Raw genomic sequence first — 16,975 nt, forward strand, 5'->3', positions numbered from 1 at the left:
TGCTCACTTCATCCCTGTCAGGAGTGGCTATTCTGTGGACAAGTTGGCGCAGGTGTATGTTGATGAGATAGTCAGACTGCATGGGGTTCCTGTTTCTATAGTGTCGGATAGAGGGCCCCAGTTCACCTCCAGGTTTTGGCGGAGTCTGCAGAATGCTATGGGTACCAGGTTGGATTTCAGTACTGCCTTCCATCCACAGACAGACGGACAGTCAGAGAGGACCATCCAGACCATAAAGGATATGCTAAGAATGTGTGTGCTAGACTTTGGCGGTTCTTGGAGGCAGCATCTACCTTTGGTGGAGTTTGCTTACAATAACAGCCATCATGCTAGCATCGGGATGGCCCCATATGAAGCTTTATATGGAAGGAAGTGCAGGTCACCTGTTTGCTGGGAAGAAGTTGGAGAAAAGGCCTTGGCAGGGCCTGAGTTAGTAGAGATCACCAGCAGGGTGGTACCCTTAATCAGAGAGAGAATCAAGACGGCTACAAGCAGACAGAAGAGTTATGCAGACATCCGCAGACGACTAGTAGAGTTTCAGGAGGGGGATCTGGTATTGCTTAAGGTGTCTCCAATGAAGGGAGTGGTTCGCTTTGGGAAGAAAGGTAAACTAGCCCCACGATACATCGGACCCTTTGAAATCTTGCAGAAGATTGGGAATGTGTCGTACAAGCTAGATTTGCCTGCTTCTATGGCAAGAATCCATCTGGTTTTCCATGTTTCAATGTTGAGGAAATTTGTGTCAGATCCGGGCAAGGTTCTTAGTGAGCCTGATGTGGAGATCCAAGAAGATCTCACCTATGTTGAGCAGCCGGTACGGATCCTGAACACCCAGATCAGAAAGCTAAGGAACAAGGAAATCCCGATGGTGAAAGTCCTTCGGAACCACCACAATCTAGAAGAATGCACCTGGGAGACACGGGAGTCCATGCTCCAGCAGTACCCTTATCTTTTCTAAGGTTAGTTTCTTATGTGTTTTATGTGTTTGATGTGATGATTCTATGCATGTGCTAGTTGAGGAACATTCGGGGACGAATGTTCTTAAGGGGGGGAGAATGTAATACCCGGCTAGATTCCGGTATCGGAATTCCTACCGTCCGGTGGAATCTCGGTTGTCGGAAGCCTCTAGTAGGGTAGAAACATGTTTTATAAAGTGTTTTAATGTGTTTTAATGTTTTAAGCATGAAAGAAAATGAGTTTTTGCATGAAAATAGCATTTGAGGAAAACTCAGGTTCGGCCGCTGAACCCCAAGTTCGGTCGCCGAACATGCATGCACTTCGGGAGTGCTTTAGGCCCCCGAAGGGCATAAGTGAGGGAAGTCCAGGTTCGGCCGCCGAACCTCAAGTTCGGCCGCCGAACATGGCATGCATGCGGAGGCACATTCGGCCCCCGAACGTGGTCTGGCCAGCCACTATAAAAGGGTCCCTTAGCCGAAAACGGGCGACCTTTTTCCCCATTTTCGGCCAAGGTGAGCTCTCCGCCGTTCCTCACCAATCTTTGATGTTCTTCCTCTAAATCTTTCAAGATTTTCATTTGTTTTAACCTTGTTTTGAAGATTTGAGCTTTTGAGCAAAGTTTTGGAGCTTGGAGGTTCAAGAACCCAATCTCTCCCAACTCCGAGTTTAAGTCGTCTCTCTCTCGATCTTCAAGAGGTAAGAGCCGATCTTAAGCTCATTGCATGTTTTAAGTAAGTTTTAAGTAGATCTATGGGTTAGAATGCATGTTTAGGTTATGGTTATGCTTATGGGTGTAAATGTATGTTCATGAACAATGTGGATGCTTGATGTGTTGTAGATGGGGTTTATGATGGTTTGAGGCCCCTAGGAACATGTATGCTTGTGTTTGTGTGTTGTAGAATAGGTTTGATGCATGTTTGGAAGGTTTGGAGGTGAAATGTGCAAAAGGAGCCAAGTTTCTGCCCTTTGGCAAAAACCAGGTTCGGCAGCCGAAGGACTTTCGGCCGCCGAACATGGCTGGGGAGGCAGCCTTTCGGCTGCCGAAGCTTGCCCCCGAAAGGAGACTTTCGTCTCTGTCTGGAAGTTTCGGCCGCCGAAAGTGCCGCCGAACATGCATGAGTTTCGTCTCTGTCTGGGAGTTTTGGTCGCCGAAGGTGCCGCCGAACCTGCCTGACTTTAGGCTCTGGAGGGACTTTCGGCCGCCGAACCTGCCGCCGAAAGTGCCCTGACCAGGCCTCCTTTGCATGTTTTTCTATGGTTGTTTCATGATGTTTTAGGGGGTTTTTGGGGAGTAGTTTATAGTTATGTTCAGGTATGTTTGGTCCCTCATTTGAGTCCACCTATGTAGGTTCGGACCCGAGGAATCGAGGACCCCAGCAGTGAGTTCAGCTGCTTTGGTGTTGTCAGAGTCAGCCAGAGGTGAGTGGAACTAAACTAAATCCTTTAAATTGAGAAATTAAATGTTTTATCATGTTTCATGCATCATGATTATGCAATAGGATGATTGCATTAGTTTTCACGAATATGCCGCATTGCATCAATTGTTGTTGATGTGGGTGAATGTTGGATGACCCAATTAGTCCATGACAGGAAGACCAGGACCCCATTCTACGGCCTGGCACAGAGTAAGGAAAGACCAGGACCCCATTCTACGGCCTGGCACGGTTATGGGACTCAAAGACCAGGAGCCCAGAGGAGGCCCTGGGGCAATGGTAAGTAATGTATGTTATGACAGGAAGACCAGGACCCCATGCTACGGCCTGGCACAGAGTTAGCTTGGACTAATTGGTGACAAGTTCACCCAACCCTTATGTGAATTGTCTGCGTTATGATGTATTTCATTGGAGCATGTTTGATAATATGTTTTATGGTTCTACTCACTGGGCTTTTAGCTCACCCCTCTCCCTTTACCCCCAGATTTGCAGGTACAAGATAGAAGAGGAGGTCGGTTAGAGTAAAGCTTGTTTATGTAATAGATAGAATGTGGACATGACAAATCATAGAACAATGTAATGTAAAAGTACAGTATAGTTATGTAATGATGTTTATGGATGTTAGAGGTGTGCTTGACCATAGAATGTTGTTATCCCTTTTAATTCATGATCTTGGATTTTTATGTCGTTTATGTAAACCAACTCAACATATGTTATGTCACCCATTGGGGGCACTGATGAGATCCCATAGAGGGACCAATGTTATGATAATGTTTATGCACAGTTTGAGTTTGGTTGGTTTTTATGGAAAGAAAAGTTTTAATTTTTATGTATGTTGTTGATCATGTATGGGATTATACAGGTTTACAGGTTATGTCAGGCTTGCTACGGGTCCCGGCGGCCTTAAGCCGATCTGGATCCTAGTGCCGGTAGCGGTCCGATTTTCGGGTCGTTACACCAGTGGTGAAGGAGTTTTACAAGCTCGTTGATGAAGGTCTTCAGTTGGAGTTGTCTGGTACAGGTGCTTTAGTTGCCCAGATGAGAGTGGCACCCGTGTTTCTGGAGCAGGTGCCTCAGAAACAGCATGAGGACCCAGAGTTAGTAAAGATTGCCAGGACTGTTCAGTCAGGCAAGGATAGTGAGTTCAGATTCGACAACAATGGGATCCTCCGCTATGGGAGTCGATTGTGTGTACCAGATGACATAGGGCTAAAGGGAGACATTATGAGAGAGGCTCATAATGCAAGGTACAGCGTTCACCCTGGAGCCACCAAGATGTATCAAGATTTGAAGAAAGTTTATTGGTGGCCAGCTATGAAGAGAGAAGTGGCACAGTTTGTGTCAGTCTGCGAAGTGTGTCAGAGGGTGAAGCTGGAACATCAGAAGCCGGCTGGAATGCTTAACCCGCTACCTATTCCAGAGTGGAAATGGGGGAATATAGCTATGGACTTCGTAGTGGGGTTACCGGCGACGTCCAACAGATTGGACTCCATATGGGTGATTGTGGACAGACTCACCAAATCTGCTCACTTCATCCCTGTCAGGAGTGACTATTCTGTGGACAAGTTGGCACAAGTGTATGTTGATGAGATCGTCAGGCTGCATGAGGTTCCTGTTTCAATATTGTCCGATAGAGGACCCCAATTCACCTCCAGATTTTGGCGGAGTCTGCAGAATGCCATGGGTACCAGGTTGGATTTTAGCACTGCTTTCCATCCGCAGACGGACGGACAATCAGAAAGGACCATCCAGATGATAGAGGATATGCTTAGAATGTGTGTGCTGGATTTTGGCGGTTCTTGGAGGCAGCATCTACCTTTGGTGGAGTTTGCCTATAATAACAGCCATCATGCTAGTATCGGAATGGCTCCATATGAAGCTTTATATGGAAGGAAGTGCAGATCACCTGTTTGCTGGGAAGAGGTTGGAGAAGAGGCCTTGGCAGGGCCTGAGCTAGTAGAGATCACCAGCAGGGTGGTACCCTTAATCAGAGAAAGGATCAAGACTGCTGCAAGCAGACAGAAGAGTTATGTAGATATCCGCAGAAGACAAGTAGAGTTTCAGGAGGGGGATCTGGTATTGCTCAAGGTGTCTCCTATGAAAGGAGTGGTTCGCTTTGGGAAGAAAGGTAAACTAGCCCCACGATACATCGGACCCTTTGAAATCTTGCAAAAGATTGGAAATGTGTCGTACAAGCTGGATTTACCTGCTTCAATGGAAAGAATCCATCCGGTTTTTCATGTTTCAATGTTGAGGAAGTTTGTGTCAAATCTAGGCAAGGTTCTTAGTGAGCCTGATGTGGAGATCCAAGAGGATCTCACCTATATTGAACAGCCAGTACGGATCATAGACACCCATATCAGAAAGCTAAGGAACAAGGAAATCCCGATGGTGAAAGTCCTTTGGAACCACCACAATATGGAAGAATGCACCTGGGAGACACGGGAGTCTATGCTCCAGCAGTACCCTCATCTCTTTTAAGGTTAGATCTCTATGTGTTTATGTGCTATGTATGTATGTTATATTGATTGCTATGCTTGTGCTAGTTGGGGAACATTCGGGGACGAATGTTCTTAAGGGGAGAGAATGTAATACCCGGCTAGACTCCGGTATCGGAATTCCTACCGTCCGGTGGAATTTCGGATGTCGGATGTAATGACCCAAAAATCGGACCGCTACCGACGCTGGGATCCAGATCGGCTTAAGGTCGTCGGGACCTGTAGCAAGCCTGACATATAACCTGTGAACCTATCAAATCCCATACATGATCATACATACTTATAAACCTGTAAACTTCAAAAACATGGTTGATTTATGTCACTACAATGGGCCTGGGCTAGTCAGCTACAGCTTCAACTTTCTCGGGTTTACCCCACTTTTCTCTTTTTCTCGACATACCATGACCCAAGAAAGGTATGCTCCTCGACCGCAACTCACATTTGGAGAACTGGGCATCCAAACCATGTTCTCTCAGGATCTGCAATCCTAATTTTAGATAATGGGCATACCCTTCTACATTTCTGGAACTTACCGAGATACCGTCACTGAAGACAATAACGGAGTGATCCAGAAACCAACTAAAACTCTGCTTATGAGATCCATGAATGCTGTAGGGGCATTCATTAACCCGAACGACATTCCTAGAAACTCATAGTGCCCATATCTGGTCCTAAACACTGCTCTCATGGCCAGATGGATCAAGAAGAATCAGAGGTGAGTGGAACTAAACTTAATCTTTTAAATTGAGAAATTAAATGTTTATCATGTTTCATGCATCATGAGTATGCAATAGGATGATTGCATTAGATTTCATGAATATGTTGCATTGCATTCTTGATTGTTGATGTGGGTGAATGTTGGATGACCCAATTAGTCCCTGAGGGAAGACCAGGACCCCATTCTACGGCCTGGCATGGAAATGAAAGACTAGGACCCCATTCTACGGCCTGGCACGGATATGGGACTCGAAGACCAGGAGCCCAGAGGAGGCCCTGGGGCAATGGTAAGTAGTGTATGATATGACAGGAAGACCAGGACCCCATGCTACGGCCTGGCACAAAAGATGCTGGGACTATTTGGTGACAAGTTCACCCAACCCTTATGTGAATTGTCTGTGTTATGATGCATTTCATCGGAGCATGTTTATAATATGTTCAGAGTTATAGTATTGTGCTTGGCCCGAGTTGGATAATCCCTTTGTACATGAGTTTTATTTTTATGTTGATGTATGTGTTGGACCGAGTTTGACATAGGGTATGCTGACCCTAGGGGTTCTATGAGTTCAGTCATAGTGCATACACAGGTCAAGCTGGTTAAAGGTAAAGTTTTAAATGTTTTATGGAAATGTTTGTTCATGTTTGGGGATTATACCGACTGTACAAGATGCATAGTAGGCTTGCTACGGGTCCCGGCGGCCTTATGTTGATCTGGATCCTAGCGCCGGTAGCAGTCCAATTTCCGGGTCGTTACATCGGAAGCCTCTAGTAGGGTAGAAACATGTTTTCATAAAATGTTTTAATGTATTTCATGGTTTTAAGTAAAAAGGAAATGAGTTTTTGCATGAAAATAATCTTGGAGGAAGACCAAGGTTCGGCCGCCGAACCTCAAGTTCGGCCGCCGAACATGCATGCACTTCGGGAGAGCCTTAGGCCCCCGAAGGCATAAGTGAGGGAAGTCTAAGTTCGGCCGCCGAACCTCATGTTCGGCCGCTGAACTTGCATGCGTTGCGGAGGCACGTTCGGCTCCCGAATGTGGCCTGGCCAGCCACCTATAAAGGGGTCCCTTAGCCGAAATGGGCGAGCTTTTCTCCCCATTGTCGACCAAGGTGAGCTCTCCGCCGTCCCTCACCGATCTTGGGTTTCTTCCTTCAAATCTTTCATGATTTTCACAAGATTTCACTTTGTTTTGAAGATTTTCAAGTATAAAGCAAGTTTTGGAGCTTTGAGGTTCAAGAAGCTCAATCTCTCTCATCTCCGAGCTAGGGTCGTTTTCCTCTCGATCTTCAAGAGGTAAGGGCCGATCTTGAGCTCACTATATGTTTTAAACAAGTTTTAAGTTGATCTATGGGGTAGAAATGCATGTTTAGGTTATTGTTAGGTTTATGGGTTTATGTATGTTTATGATCAATGTGAGTTGTTTGATGTGTTGTAGTTGGGGTTTTTGATGGTTTGAAGCCTCTAGGAGCTTGTATGCCTGTTTGTGTATGATTGGGAGTGTTGTAGAATAGGTTTATGCATGTTTGAAAGGTTTGGGAGGCGTTTGTGCATGTTGGAGCTGAGTTTCTGCCACTTTGGAGAAACTCAGGTTCGGCCGCCGAAGGGACTTTCGGCCGCCGAACCCGCTTGTGGAGGCAGCCTTCGGCTGCCGAAGCCTGCCCTCGAAAGAGGACTTTCGTCTCTGGAGAGCAGTTTCGGCAGCCGAAAGTGCCGCCGAACATGCATGAGTTTCGTCTCTGTCTGGGAGTTTCGGCCGCCGAAGGTGCCGCTGAACCTGCCTGACTTTTGGCTCTGGAGGGACTTTCGGCCGCCGAACCTGCCGCCGAAAGTGCCCTGTTCAGCCTTCCTTTGCATGCTTCCCATGGATGTTTTGAGGTGTTTTAAGGGGGTTTTTGGGGGATGTTTTAGAGTCATGTTCTAGTATGTTTGGTCCCTCATTTGAGTCCACCTTTGTAGGTTCGGACCCGAGGAACCGAGGACCCCAGCAGTGACAGCTGCTGCAGAGTCTTGTCAGAGTCAGCCAGAGGTGAGTAGAATAAACTCTTACGTTTTAAATAAATGAAAAACTTTAGCATGAATCATGCATCATGAATGCCATGTGATATCCTAGGTTGCTTGCATTAGAATTCACGAATATGTTGCATTGCATATCTTGATGTTGATGTGGATGGATATTGGATGACCCATTGGTCCTCAGTATGATGAGACACGATATGATATGATATGGAAGTCCAGGTGTGGCCTGCACTACGCCCCTGGCACTATGTAAGTGAAAGTCCGGGTGCGGCCTGCACTACGCCCCCGGCACAGTTGGACATGTATCTTATGAGATATGTAAGAGAAAGACCAGGTGTGGCCTGCACTACGCCCATGGCACAGTTGGACTATGTAGAGGACCCTTGGTGACAAGTCCATCCTTGATGTGATATGGTTGTGATGTGATGCATTACATGATAGCATGTGTTTTAATTGTTATTATTATTCTGCTCACTGGGCTCTTGTAGCTCACCCATTTCCCCTTATCCCCCAGGTTTGCAGGTACAGGGTAGACCAGGAGGTCGGCAGGAGTAAAGTCTGTTTTATGTAATAGTTAGAAGTTGTGGACATGATGAAATTGAAATGTAATGTTTTATGTAGTCATGATATGTAAAATGATATTGAGGATTAGAGGTTGTGCTTGACCCTATGTGTATGGTATCCCTTTTTAATGCATGATCACTATTATTATTGATGAGATGAGTAATCAAGCTTAATGTATGTTATTGATACCCCATTGGAGCATGTGATGAGGGCTTCAGTGTGAGGTTTATGGTTATGTTAGTGTGCATGCACAGGTTAAGCTTGATTTATGAAAGAAAAAGTTTACATGTTTATGTATTTGTATGATCATGTATGGGAATACACAGGTTTACAGGTTGTATGTCAGGCTTGCTACGAGTCCCGGCGGCCTTAAGCCGATCTGGATCCTAGTGCCGGTAGCGGTCCGATTTTCGGGTTGTTACACCGAAAGTCCTTTCGGCTGCCGAACCTGAGTTCTTCCAAAGGCAGAACTCAGCCTCCAATCATGCACATTTAGCCTCTCAAACCATTCAATTCAAAACCAACACTTTCACAACATGCATACATACATACATAAGCTTTTAGGGGCTTCAAACTATCCTAAACCCCAACTACAACACATCAAATATACATAATAACCCACATTGCTCAAAAACTCAACATAAACCCATAAACTCAAAATAACCTAAACATGCATTTCTACCCCATAAACCGTTATAAAACTTGTTAAAAACATAAAATAAGCTAAGAATATACTCTTACCTCTTGGAGATCGAGAGGAAAGACGATCCAACTCGGAGATGGGAGAGATCTCGCTCCTTGGATCTCCAAGTTCCAAAACTTACTCTTTTTGCTCAAATATCTTCAAACCAAGATAAAACTCGCTAAAACTCGAAAGATTGGAGGAAAAACATAAAAAACGACCATGGGAGAGCATGGACTCACTGTTGGCCGAAAAGGGAGAGAGAACTCGCCCGTTTCGGCCATGGAGCCCTCTTATAGGGGCTGGCCAGACCACCTTTCGGCAGCCTAAAGTGCCTCCAAAACTCATGCAAGTTCGGCGGCCGAACATGAGGTTCGGCGGCCGAACCTGAACCACTTTCGGGAGCCTAACTTGCCCCTTAAACTATCCCACGTTCGGCGGCCAAACTTGAGGTTCGGCGGCCGAACCTGGAAATGCCTCCTTGGTCTTTTTCATTCAAAACTTAATTTCCTTCTTACTTAAAATCATAAAATACATTAAAACATTTTATAAAAATATGATTTTACCCTTCTAGAGGTTTTCGACATTCGAGATTCCACCGGACGGTAGGAATTCCGATACCGGAGTCTAGCCGGGTATTACACTTTTCCCCCCTTAAGAACATTCATTCCCGAATGTTCACCAAGCAACACATGCATAGCATACAACATATCATACACATAGAACTAACCTTAGAAGAGATGAGGATATTGCTGGAGCATGGACTCCCGTGTCTCCCAGGTACACTCCTCAATGTTGTGGTGATTCCAAAGGACTTTCACCATCGGGATTTCTTTGTTTCTTAGCTTTCTGATCTGGGTGTCTAGGATCCGTACTGGCTGTTCCACATAGGTGAGATCTTCTTGGATCTCCACATTAGGCTTACGAAGAACCTTGCCCGGATTTGACACGAACTTTCTTAACATGGAAACATGGAAAACTGGATGGATTCTCTCCATTGAAGCAGGTAAATCCAGCTTATACGATACACTCCCGATCTTCTGCAAGATTTCAAAGGGTCCAATGTACCGCGGAGCTAGCTTACCTTTCTTCCCGAACCGAATCACCCCTTTCATTGGAGACACTTTGAGCAATACCAAATCCCCCTCCTGAAACTCTACTTGCCTTCTGCGGACATCTGCATAACTCTTCTGCCTGCTTGCAGCAGTCTTGATTCTTTCCCTAATTATGGGCACCACTCTACTAGTGATCTCTACAAGCTCAGGCCCTGCCAAAGCCCTTTCTCCAACTTCTTCCCAGCAAACAAGTGATCTGCACTTCCTTCCATACAAAGCTTCATATGGAGCCCCTATGCTAGCATGATGGCTGTTATTGTAGGCAAACTCCACCAAAGGTAGATGCTGCCTCCAAGAACTGCCAAAATCTAGCACACACATTCTGAGCATATCCTCTATTGTCTGGATGGTCCTCTCTGACTGTCCGTCCGTCTGTAGATGGAAAGCAGTGCTAAAATCCAACCTGGTACCCATGGCATTCTGCAGACTCCGCCAAAACCTGGAGGTGAACTGGGGTCCTCTATCAGACACTATTGAAACAGGAACCCCATGCAATCTGACAATCTCATCAACATACACCTGCACCAACTTGTCCACAGAGTAGCCACTCCTGACAGGGATGAAGTGAGCAGATTTGGTTAGTCTGTCCATAATCACCCATATGGAGTCTAACCTGTTGGACGATGCCGGTAACCCCACTATGAAGTCCATAGCCATATTCTCCCATTTCCACTCTGGAATAGGTAGCGGGTTGAGCATTCCAGCCGGCTTCTAATGTTCCAGCTTCACCCTCTGACATACTTCGTAGGCTAACACAAACTGTGCCATTCTCTTTTCATGGCTGGCCACCAATAAACTCTCTTCAGATCTTGATACATTTTGGTGGCTCCAGGGTGAACAATGTATCTAGCATTATGAGCCTCCCTCATAATGTCTCCCTTTAGACCTACATCATCTGGTACACACAATCTATTCCCATAACGGAGGATCTCCTTGCTGTTAAATCTGAACACTTCATTCTTGCCTGACTGAACAGTCCTAGCAATTTTCACTAACTCTGGGTCCTCATGCTGTTTCTGAGCCACCTGCTCCAGAAACACAGGTGTTACTCTCATCTGGGCAATCAAAGCACCTGTACCAGACAATTCAAACAGCAAACCTTCATTAATGTGGTCTCCTCTCTGCTGAAATATGGGACAAACTGCCAAGTGATTTCCGGCTTAAGGTGTCTGCCACAACGTTCGCCTTACCCGGATGTTACTGAATCTTGCAATCATAGTCACTAAGCAGTTCCACCCATCTTCTCTATCTCAGATTTAATTCTCTCTAACTCAAGATGTACTGCAAGCTTTTATGATCTGTGAAGATCTCACATTTTACCCCATAAAGGTAATGCCTCCACATCTTGAGTGCAAAGATCACCGCTGCCATTTCTAGATCATGTGTAGGGTAATTCAACTCGTGCTTCTTCAGCTGCCTAGAAGCATAAGAAATCACCCTTTCATTCTGCATCAGCACACAACCCAGTCCCACACGAGACGCATCACAGAAAACTGTGAAATCTTCATTACTAGTTGGCAGAGCTAACACCGGTGCTGAAGTCAACCTCTTCTTTAGCTCTTTGAAGCTCTCTTCACACTGGTCGGTCCACACAAACCTCTGGTTCTTCTTAGTTAATCTGGTCATGGGAGCTGCAATCTTAGAGAAGTCCTGAACGAATCTCCTGTAGTAACCTACCAAACCCAAGAAGCTCTTGATCTTTGTTACTGTGGTGGGTCTAGGCCAGTTAGCTACAGCTTCCACTTTCTTGGGGTCCACCTCTATTCCATTTTCTGACACCACATGCCCCAAGAATGAAATGCTCCTCAGCCAGAACTCACACTTGGAGAACTTGGCATACAAGCCGTGTTCCCTCAAGGTCTGCAAGATTATCCTCAGATGATGGGCATGATCCTCTGCATTCTTGGAATACACTAAGATATCATCTATGAAGACAATAACAAAGTGATCCAGATACTGGCTAAACACTCTGTTCATGAGATCCATGAATGCTGCAGGGGCATTGGTTAACCCGAAAGACATTACAAGGAACTCATAATGCCCATATCTGGTTCTGAACGCCGTCTTCGGCACATCCTCTTCTCTTATCCTCAGCTGATGGTACCTGGATCTCAGATCTATCTTGGAGAAACAACCTGCTCTTGCTAGCTGGTCAAATACATTGTCGATCCTTGGCAACGGGTACTTATTCTTGGTAGTGATCTTATTCAACTGCCTGTAGTCGATACAAAGTCTGAGGGATCCATCCTTCTTTCTCACAAACAGCACTGGAGCACCCCAAGGTGAGGTACTCAGTCGGATGAAGCCCTTATCCACCAACTCTTGCAACTGCTCTTTAAGCTCCTTCAATTCAGCTGGTGCCATCCTGTAGGGGGGGATAGAGATCGGTCTGGTTCCAGGCATTAACTCTATTTCGAACTCTATCTCCCTAGCAGATGGTAAACCTGGCAGCTCGTCTGGGAAGACGTCTAAAAACTCACTAACCACGGGCACTGAGGCGGGCTCTCTGACGTTACTATCCAGCTCTCTCACATGAGCTAGAAAACCCTGACAATCCCTCCTGAGCAGCCTACGAGCCTGTAGGGCTGATATCAAACCTCTAGGTGTACCCTTCCTGTCTCCTCTGAAGACAACCTCTGACCCATCCTGACATCTGAACCTGACTACCTTATCTCTGCAGTCCAAGGTAGCACCATGGGTAGATAGCCAATCCATCCCTAGAATGACGTCAAAATCTGTCAAATCTAGAACCACAAGGTCGGCTGAAAGGCATCTCCCCTCAACAAAACTGGACTATACTGGTAGACTGACTCTGCCACTGACGGGTCACACTTGGGTCCACTGACCCATAGGGGACACTCTAACCTAGAGACCATCAAACCCAACCTCTCGATGGCTCTCGGAGCAATGAAAGAATGAGATGCACCAGGGTCTATTAAGGCATAAACATCTTAACAACCAATGATGAGATTACCTGACACCACGGTGTTTGATGCATTTGCCTCCTGCTGAGTCATCGTGAAGATCCGTGCTGGAGCTGATGGACCTTCACCCCTGAAACCCGCTGAAGAAGAGGCTGCCCCTCTCCCTCTGCCTCTGCCACTGGCCTGAGTCACAGTTGGAGCTGCTGGCTGAGCCACACTACCCGAAGCTGTCTGCTGGGACTGTGCCATAAAAGCTGCTCTAGGACACTCCCGTACCATGTGTCCCTCCTGCCCACATCTGAAGCAGGCTGTCGTCCCAAACCGACATACTCCTTTGTGTGGCTTCCCACACTTCATACATACTGCATTATCTGCACCTGAGCTCGAGCCACTTCCTAATCCCAGACCTGACTTGATCTTGTTCCAGAACTTGTTCTTCTTTGACTTCTTGGTGATATTACTCCCCCTCTTACTGCCTGAACTCAAAGAAGAAGGATCTAACTTCCCCCCACCTGGGGTCTTGGAACCAGAAGGCTGTGCCACTGACTGCTTGACTTTTCCTTCGATTATTGCACTAGCCTCCATCCTTCGGGCCATATCCACTATGGCATGGAAACTCTCCCTCTCTGCTGACTGGATCAAGGAGGAATACCTGGAATGAAGCCTCATGATATACCTCCTTGACTTCTTCTGGTCTGTATCCAGATTCTGCCCAGCAAACGGCAACAGTTCCAAGAACCTGTCTGTGTACTCATCCACACTCATCTCATCCGTCTGCCTCAACTACTCAAATTCAATAATTTTCAACTCCCTTGAACTGTCAGGGAAAGCCCATCCTGCAAACTCATTGGCAAACTCTTCCCATGATAGGCTATCCAACTTCGGGTTCACATAGTTCTTGAATCACTCTTGGGCCTTCTTGTACTTTAGTGTGAACCCAGCCATCTGAATGGCTCTACTGTCATCAGCTCCTATCTCATTTGTAATCATCTTAACCCTCTCAAGGTACACAAACGGGTCATCACCTGTCTCATACTGGGGAGCACCCAGCTTCATGTAATCGGTCATCTTGACCTTGCTCCCTCCAGATGAGCTAGGCTTAGGCATTTGGGTTTCTGGGACAATAGGTTCTGCTGATGGTGGAGGAGATGCAGCATTCCTTGGGGTAGGGTTCGCTGTACCTGGGTAGAAAGATGGGAGTGGGTACATAGGGTACTGTGGGTATGGTGGGTAGGAAGGTGGGTATGGCATGTGAGAGTGATAAGGGTTAAAGCTGGGGTAATCCGATGTACCTCCCATCGAATACACGGGATTCTGTGAAAAGGGTGGGTACTGGGGTGGCTGAACAAATCCCGAGGCCTGAGTGCCTCCCTGGGACTCTCCCATACCCTCTTCAGACATACTCACTCCAAGACTGCCATCCCTCCTCTGGTCCACATCCATATCATTCCCCACATCTTTCGACATTCCACCTTGCACTGTTCCCCTTCTGCTCACATCAAAAGACCTTCTAGGGTCCCTTGATGCTCTTTCCCTGCTAGACCTGCAAGACATTGCCCTAGACAATGCAGGAGGACGGACATCCGTGCCCTCGTCCTAGGGTGGTACTCCAGTCAATCGTGCAGATCGACTAGCATCATATAGTTCATGTGGAAACACATGAACCCGCATCACATACATAGCATATCATCAATGCACATGTATAAAATCATGGTATTTCACATCATCATTCAAGACAGGACTCTACATCCTATTCTAGTGGACATGATTTTCCTATTGTGCTTGACCTTCTAGAACAACTCTAGGTCCGACCATATGAACCTAGGGCTCTGATACCAATCTGTAACGACCCGGAATCTGGACCGCTACCGACGCTAGGATCCAGATCGGCTTAAGGCCGCTGGGACCCGTAGCAAGCCTAACATACAACCTGTACACCTGTTTAATCCCATACATGATCAACATAAACATAAAAATTTTGAACTTTTCTCATTCATTTACCAAACTTAACCTGTGCATGCACAACTTATAAACATGACCGTCAACCCCACATTGGAGTCCTCATCAATGCTCCAATGGGGTAATATGACATATAATAAGTTTGGTTCCCATAATATCATAAAACATTTCATTAAAAGATCATGTAACCAAAAAGGGATTAACAACATACTAGGGTCAAGCACAATTCTAAACCTCAATACTCATCATTACATGACTAGTCAATACATTACATCACAATGTTCTCATATCCACAACTAACTATTACATAACATAACTTTACTCTTCTTGACCTCCTGGCCTATCCCGAACCTGCATACCTGGGGGATTAGGGAAATGGGGTGAGCTACTAGAGTCCAGTGAGCAGAATAATAAAATATTATATTTAGAGTTCATGCTTTCATGAAATGCATCACATCACAAACAATTCACATTAAAGATGAACTTGTCACCAATAGCCCTCTACATTTCCAATAGTGCCAGAACGTAGAATGGTCCTGGTCTTTCCCTTACATAACATGTCATAACATTCCAATGTGCCAGGGACGTAGAATGGGTCTTCCTGGACTTCCGTACCGTATCATCATCATATCATATCATACCATACGAGGGCTAATGGATCATTCAACGTTCATCCACATCAACAACATAATATGCAATGCAACATATTCGTGAATTCTAATGCAAACAACCTAATATCTCTTGGCATTCATGATGCGTGAATCATGCTAAAATTTTCATTATTTGCTTTGAAACATAAAGAGTCATTCTACTCACCTCAGGCTAGCTCAGACAAGACTCTGAAGCAGCTATCTCACTGCTGGGGTCCTCGATTCCTCGGGTCCGAACCTACACAGGTGGACTCAAATGAGGGACCAAACAAACATAAACATGACTCTAAAATACTCCCCAAAAACCCCCTAAAATACCTTAAAATAATCATAGAAAACATGCAAAGGAAGGCTGAACAGGGCACTTTCGGCGGCAGATTCGGCGGCCGAAAGTCCCTCCAGAGCCGAAAGTCATGCACCTTCGGCGGCACTTTCGGCGGCCGAAGGTTCTCTCCAGAGACGAAACTCATGCATGTTCGGCGGCACCTTCGGCGGCCGAAACTCCCTTCCAGAGCCGAAAGTCCACTTTCGGGGGCAGGGTTCGGCAGCCAAAGGCTTGCCTCCACAGGCAAGTTCGGCGGCCGAAAGTCCTTTCGGCTGCCGAACCTGAGTTCTTCCAAAGGCAGAACTCAGCCTCCAATCATGCACATTTAGCCTCCCAAACCATTCAATTCAAAACCAACACTTTCACAACATGCATACACACATACATAAGCTCCTAGGGGCTTCAAACTATCCTAAACCCCAACTACAACACATCAAACATACATAACAACCCACATTGCTCAAAAACTCAACATAAACCCATAAACTCAAAATAACCTAAACATGCATTTCTACCCTATAAACCTTTATAAAACTTGTTAAAAACATAAAATAAGCTAAGGATCTACTCTTACCTCTTGGAGATCGAGAGGAAAGACGATCCAACTCGGATATGGGAGAGATCTCGCTCCTTGGGTCTCCAAGTTCCAAAACTTGCTCTTTTTGCTCAAATATCTTCAAACCAAGATAAAACTCGTTAAAACTCGAAAGATTGGAGGAAAAACATCAAAAACGACCATGGGAGAGCATGGACTCACCGTTGGCCGAAAAGGGAGAGAGAACTCGCCCGTTTCGGCCATGGAGCCCTCTTATAGGGGCTGGCCAGACCACCTTTCGGCAGCCTAAAGTGCCTCCAAAACTCATGGAAGTTCGGCGGCCGAACCTGAACCACTTTCGGGAGCCTAACTTGCCCCCTAAACTATCCCATGTTCGGCGGCCGAACCTGGAAATGCCTCCTTGGTCTTTTTCATTCAAAACTTAATTTCCTTCTTACTTAAAATCATAAAATACATTAAAACATTTTATAAAAACATGATTTTACCCTTTTAGAGGTTTCCGACATCCGAGATTCCACCGGACGGTAGGAATTCCGATATCGGAGTCTAGCCGGGTATTACATATTAATATAAAGATAA

Source organism: Manihot esculenta, chromosome 5 (assembly GCF_001659605.2).
Source record: "Manihot esculenta cultivar AM560-2 chromosome 5, M.esculenta_v8, whole genome shotgun sequence".
NCBI classification, from domain to species: domain Eukaryota; kingdom Viridiplantae; phylum Streptophyta; class Magnoliopsida; order Malpighiales; family Euphorbiaceae; genus Manihot; species Manihot esculenta.